Raw genomic sequence first — 7,058 nt, 5'->3', positions numbered from 1 at the left:
TTCAGGCCCTGAGGATGAACAGTACGTGGTTAATCGGAGGAGCAGTAAGGAGGCTGGAATGGAGTGAGCCAGGGAGAGACGGCAGAGAGCTGAGTGAGGAAGACACCAGTCAGTGCACTGTCTATAGGTCATAGGAAGAATGCTGGCTGGTTATTTTCCATTATAGTTTATCACAGGATACTGAATATAGTTCCCTGTGCTATACAGTCGGACCTTGTTGTTTATCTACTTTGTATATAGTAGTTTGTATCTGTTAATCCCAAACTCCCTATTTTTCCCTCACCCTCCTCCCCACTTTAGTAACCATAAGTTTGTTTTCGAAGTCTGTGAGTCTGTTTCTGTTTTGTAGATAAGTTCATTTGTATCTTTGCTTTTATTTTTAGATTCCACATATAAGTGATATCATATGGTATTTGTCTTTCTCTGGCTGACCTACATCACTTAGTATGATCATCTCCAGGTCCATCCATGTTGCTGCAAGTGGCATTATTTCATTCTTTTTACGGCTGAGTAGTATTCCATTGTATATATGTACCACATCGTCTTTATCCATTCACCTGTCCATGGACATTAGGATTGTGGCTTTCACTCTGGGCAAGATGGGGAATCATTTGGAGGGTAATGAGCAGAGGAATGATAAGAGCTTCATTCTTTGGGGCTTCCCTGGCGGTCCAGTGGTTGGGACTTCGCCTTCCAATGCAGGGGGTGTGAGTTCAATCCCTGGTCAGGAAGCTAAGATCCCACATGCCTTGTGGCCATAAAACAGAGGCAATATTGTAACAAATTCAATAAAGACTTTAAAAATGGTCCACATCAAAAAGATCTTTAAGAAAAAAAAAGAGAGCTTCATTCTTTGAAAATGGATCCTTCTGGGTGCTGAGTTGAGAACGGAATGTCCATTCCATAGGAAGAGAAGGATTTAGTTATATCAATGTCTTTCTCCTTTGAGATTCTCTCCCCCATTTTCCCCCAAGCCACAGAATAACCACCTGTATGAGAGTCTGTTTGGGAGTTCGAACGGTGATCTTCATCCAGATCTCAAGACCAGAAGAGACATTAACAACCCTCTTATCCTGTTCTCCCATTTTCCTGGTAAGCAAACGAAGGACAGTTCATTGTTCTTGAATGTTTACTGGGAGCCCACAATCTCCTCAGCTTTGCAGTGGTTGCAGACAAAACCTTGACAAAAAAAGTCTACCAGATGAGCAAATCGACAATTTTGAAAGGGCATATGTAGTATAATAGAGGTGTGCTTGGTACTCTTGAGGTACGGAGAAGAGACACCCAACTCAGCCTGGAAATCAGAGAAGGCCTCCTGGACTAGGGAACCAGAAATCAGCGTCCTACCTAAATTCTATGCTGGGGCCTCAGCCCAGCCAGCTCTCCTGCCTCATCTGGCCAGTCCTCTCCTTTCTACAACATGGTACCTTCTAGAAGGCAGTAAACTACCTTTGTGTGACCAGAACTCCTAAACGCAGGGAGTTTATCCTCCAGTGTCTTAGAGAAAAGGCAACCCGGAGGCTGAAATTGATCGCATCATTCCTGTGATAGCGTTATAGGCTGACGGAAGTAGTAAAGAGACTTCAAAGATTGAACTTCTTTGGCTCTCCAAACCTTCGCAGTCGCCACCGCCTCCTGGCATTTAGACTTGGTTTTCTGAGGGTGATAGGAATAGTTCTGAGAATAATTAATATACTGCTGGTTTCTCATAAAGCCTCCCAAAGACCAGGAGAGTGACAATTTAATACATGCAACAATAAATGCAAATCAACTGCCCTGTTGTTGACTTTTTTGTTCCCATCTAAACACCTCAAGCCGTGTATTGGCATTAATTAATTTACTCAACACCCTTGGGTGAGACTGGTGAATATTATATTATCCCTCATTTTACAGAAGAGAAGTTGAAGCAGGGCTCTCCCCTAGGCCCAATTTTGGGACAGCACAGTTGCCTTGCTTTTCTAGATTCCCTTTGTATTCAGTCTTCCTGCCTTTCCACGTTCACCCAGTATCCCCAGTTCCGGAGGCTCAATGCTGTGCCCACCACCATTTCTCAGACGTGCCAGTCAGTGAGCTGCCCATTTTGACCTTACCTGTGGCTGAAGCCAGCTCGTCTGTTAAACCAACTCCATAGCCGGGGTGGGGCTGGACGTGCCGAGTGTCAGACTGAACTCTGCTCCTGGCGCTTTATCCCCTTGTGAGCGTGTGTAGGTCACCTAGCAATTCTGTGCTTATTATTTTCCCACTTAGAGCACAGGCAAGACCAGAGTGCTTGCCTTCTAGGTCTGTTGCATAGATCAGCTGAAAGAATATACAGAAAAATGATTCTGGGGCCAGGCTGTCTGGGTTCAAATCCCAGTTTGCCAGTTTGTTGCGGTGAAACATTCTCTATGCTTCGGTCTTAATTAGTGTTACCTATAGTTATAATTATTGGAAAAAGATGATGAGTTTAAAAAGACATGCCATGTCTGTCAGGTTTTACTCAACCTCAGAGTCTCAGAACTGGAAGCAAACTCCAACATCATCTTGTCCAGGGATGGGCAAACTACAACTCGTGGGCTGAATCTGGCCCACTGCCTGTATTTCCTCAGCCCACAAGCTAAAAATGTTGGAAAAAAATCAAAAGAAGAATATTTCATGACATGTGAAGATTGTATGAAATTCAAATTTCAGGATCCATAAATGCAGTTTTATTGGAAGACAGCCACATTCATTTATTTACACGTTATCTGTGACCCTCTTTATGCGTGGCAGAGTTAAGTAGTTGCCACAGAGACTGTGTAGACCGAAAAGCCTACAATGTTTACTCTGTGGCCCTTTACAGAAAATGCTGACCCCTGATCTAGTCCAACACAAGGTCATCAGCTTGAATACTTTTTGTGTTGGCAAGCTCACTGCAGTACTGTATTGTCACCTCCTCTGTTGTCTGAGGAAGTTATCCACACAGAAAGTCTTCTTCTTGTAATCTTTCCCTATTGATCCTAATTCTTCCCTCTGGTTGATTCTTCATCCACGTAACTGCACTTCACTCACACCCTATCAATTCTCTCTTGTCTAGATTATCTATCCCTACACCTCTCAACTATGCCTTACTGTTTCCCGACCCCTCACCATTCCAGGTTATGTTCCTGTGGAAGGACATGTAGGCTAGGCCTGCCCTTGCCTGCTCTCATGAGCCCTGCCCTCTCCCTCTGTAATACTCACCGTGCTCATAATGACTGAATCAAGGCCTGCCTTCCTGATAGCTTACAAGCTTCACAAGGACAAGGACCTTGGTTTCTTGTGTTTTCCTATATTCCCTGTCCCAAGCATGGTGTCTGATGCTGCTGCCTCAGTTATTTGTTGACGGTTGTTGAATGACTACTCTGTAATATACCTCTTAAAATGTTACCTTCAGTATTGTATGCAGTACTCCAAAGGTCAACTGGATTCTACACTTCTGTTACTGCTGCCCATGACCGTAATATTCTTCTTATAAATAAATCATATATCCCATTCACATGGAAATTGTTGGCACATAAAACCCACCAACATCTATTTTACTGAGTTATAGTTGATTTACAAAATTATGTAAGTTTCAGGTGTACAACATAGTGATTCACAATTTTTAAAGGTTATACTCTATTTATAGTTATTATAAAATATTGGCTCTACTCCCTGTGCTATACAATAATATATCCTTGTAACTTATTTATTTTATACATAGCAGTTTGTATCTCTCTCTCTCTCTCTTTTTTTTTTTTTTCTTTTGGCCACACGCGGGAAGGCTGTACAGTATATCCTTGTAACTTATTTTTTTAATATACATAGTAGCTTGTATCTCTCTCTCTCTCTTTTTTTTTCTTTCGGCCACGCTGCATGGGTTACAGGATGTTAGTTCCCTGACCAGGGATTGAACCTGGGCCCACGGCAGGGAAAGTGCCAAGCCCTAACCACTGGATGGACTGCCAGAGAATTCCCAGTAGTCTGTATTTCTTAATCCCCTACCCCTATCTTGCCCTTCCCCCACTGGTAACCGCTAGTTTGTTCTCTATATTTTTAAGTCTGTTTCTTTTTTGTTATAGTCACTAGTTTGTTTTGTTTTTTAGATTCCACATATAAGTGATATCAGACAGTATTTGTCTTTCTCTTTCTGACTTATTTCACTTAGTATAATATCATCCAAGTCCATCTGTGTCACTGCATACGGCAAAATTTCATTCATTTTTGTGGCATAGTAGTATTCCATTGTGTATATATATCGCCACATCTTCTTTATTCATTCATGTGTTGATGCATGCTTAGGTTGCTTCCATATCTTGGCTATTGTAAATAATGCTGCTTTGAACATTGGGGTCCATGTATCTTTTCAAATTAACGTTTTCATTTTCTTTGGATATATACTCAGCAGTGGAATTGCTGAATCATGTGGTAGTTCTATTTTCAGTTTTTTGAGGAACCTCCATACTGTTTTCCACAGTGGCTGCACCAATTTACATCCCACCAACTTCTTTTAAATGAGTGATTATGAAGCTTCATTCTGTTCATGTGAAATGGATTTATTGAACTTTTACAATATATCTATTCTTATTTAATTTGATTTTGTTTGTTTCAGCACTTTGTTCCAGCTTACTGAGATACTTTTTAATCTTCACTCTATTATGTAATATTCTGCCCCTCCTATCCTTGAGTAACTAACAAATTGAATGAGGAGTCAGTGTCTTCAGTGATGTTGGTAACAATGTGGTTCTGTGGCAAGCCACTGGAATCTCCCCTCCATCTTGATCAAAATCCATTAATCAAACACTTTGTGTAGTGTTTCTTTTTTTTCTTTTTTTGCGGTACGCGGGCCTCTCACTGCTGTGGCCTCTCCCGTTGCGGAGCACAGGCTCCGGACGCGCAGGCTCAGCGGCCATGGCTCACGGACCCAGCCGCTCCGCGGCATGTGGGATACTCCCGGACCGCGGCACGAACCCGTGTCCCCTGCATCGGCAGGCAGACTCTCCACCACTGCGCCACCAGGGAAGCCTTGTGTAGTGTATATTTGACAGAACTATTAGAATCAAAGCCTAGGCCAAAATAAGCTAAGGGAGTTGGGGACAGAACAGAAAGGGGAACTCTTTGAGGTGTGAAGACTTTAAATGCTTCTGAATCATCCAGAGAGTAGCTACCACCTAATCTACTAAAATGAAGGATTGCCTTCTAATTGATATGCACATATATGAATGAGTAAATTGATCTGTGATTCCATTATATGTCATAGCAGCAATGGAATCATAACCTGTAAAACTTGATATCATCTCTCTCTCTCTCTCAGTCTCATTAATTTTGAGGATGCAGAGAATGTTGGAATGGAAGGGATCATAGAGGTATGGACAAATTTCTTATTCTTCAGACCTGCATTTTCAGGTCTGATAAAAAGAAGAACAGTGAAAGCTTACCAACCAAATTTCTAGCCTGGTAGGTGAACCTCAATTTCCATTCATGAAAGGTTTCATCTAGAACTATGCAATGTATATTTTTGACAGCTTTAATGAGATATAAATTATATATATACCATAAAATTGACCCATTTAAAGTGTACAATTCAATGGTTTTTAGTTTATTTACAGAATTGTGCAACCGTCACCATGCCCTAATTTTAGAACATTTTCATCACCCCCAGAAGAAACTCAATACTTACTAGAGTTACTCCCCAACCCAACACTCACATACACCCCCGGCCCTAGCTAATCTACTTTCTATCTCTATCATTTGCCTGTTGTGGACATTTTATAAAATGGAATAATGCAGTATGTGGTCTTTTTTAAATTAAATACATTTGACGTGTAACATTGTGTAAATTTAAGGTGTACAATGTGTTATTTTGATACATTTATATATTACAATATTATTGCCATTGTCCCAAAAAAATACGGAATGCTTCATGAATTTGCATGTCATCCTTGCGCAGGGGCCATGCTAATCTTCTCTGTATTGTTTCAAATTTTTGTTGTTGTTGTTTTTTGTTTTTTTTTCCTGTACGCGGGCATCTCACTGTTGTGGCCTCTCCCATTGCGGGACGCGCAGGCTCAGCAGCCATGGATCACGGGCCCAGCCACTCCGCGGCATGTGGGATCTTCCCGGACCGGGGCACGAACCCGTGTCCCCTGCATCGGCAGGCGGACTCTCAACCACTGCGCCACCAGGGAAGCCCCACATTTTATTAATAGTATGTGTGCTGCTGAAGTGAGCAGAGTATGTGGTCTTTTGTGTCTGGCTTCTTTCATATAGCATAATGTTTTCAAGGTTTATCCACACTGTAGCATGTATCAATACTTCTTTTTATTGCTGAATAGTATTCCATTGTATGAAAAAATTACCACAGTGTGTTCATCCATTCACCAGTTAATGAACATTCCAGTTGTGTTCATTTTTTGGCTGTTATGAATAATGCTGTTATTGGGCTACAAGTCTTTGTGTGAGCATACCTTTTCATTCTTCTTGGGTAGATACCTAAGAGTAGAATTGCTGGGTCTTATGATAAATTATGTTAAACTTTAAAGAAATTCCCAACCTATTTTCCAAGGTAGCTGCACCATTTTACCATCTCACCAGCGATGTGTGACACTTCCAATTTCTCTACATCTTGTCTAACGTTTGTTATTGTCTAGACCGAGGTACTGTTTTCATTGACACTAGAATGACATTTATTTGAGCACTGATTACATCTTTTTTAAACATCTTTGTTGGAGTATAACTGCTTTACAATGTTGTGTTAGTTTCTGCTGTATAACAAAGTGAATCAGCTATACATATACATATATCCCCATATCCCCTCCCTCTTGCGTCTCCCTCCCACCCTCCCTATCCCACCTCTTTAGGTGGTCACAAAGCACGGAGCTGATCTCCCTGTGCTATGCGGCTGCTTCCCACTAGCTATCTATTTTACATTCGGTAATGTATATATATCAATGCCACTCGAGGACTGATTACTTTTTATTACATATTTCAGATAATTGAATTTCAGTTAGGGAAGGCTGGAGGTGATAAAAATTTTGAAAGATTGTTATTGGAAATTCCAAGATCAGTTAAAATGTGTT

At 41.2% G+C, this 7,058-nt stretch overlaps 1 pseudogene; it reads right to left on the bottom strand.

Annotated features, from left to right (window-relative positions):
- Nucleotides 1-5,884: 5,884 nt before the first annotated feature.
- Nucleotides 5,885-5,972, bottom strand: LOC137217734 (U6 spliceosomal RNA; annotated as a pseudogene).
- Nucleotides 5,973-7,058: the final 1,086 nt, after the last annotated feature.

The sequence above is a fragment of the Pseudorca crassidens genome, chromosome X, assembly GCF_039906515.1.
Source record: "Pseudorca crassidens isolate mPseCra1 chromosome X, mPseCra1.hap1, whole genome shotgun sequence".
Lineage (NCBI taxonomy): Eukaryota > Metazoa > Chordata > Mammalia > Artiodactyla > Delphinidae > Pseudorca > Pseudorca crassidens.
The sequence above is the reverse complement of the archived record's forward strand: the minus strand, read 5'-3'. Positions and strand labels throughout refer to the sequence as shown.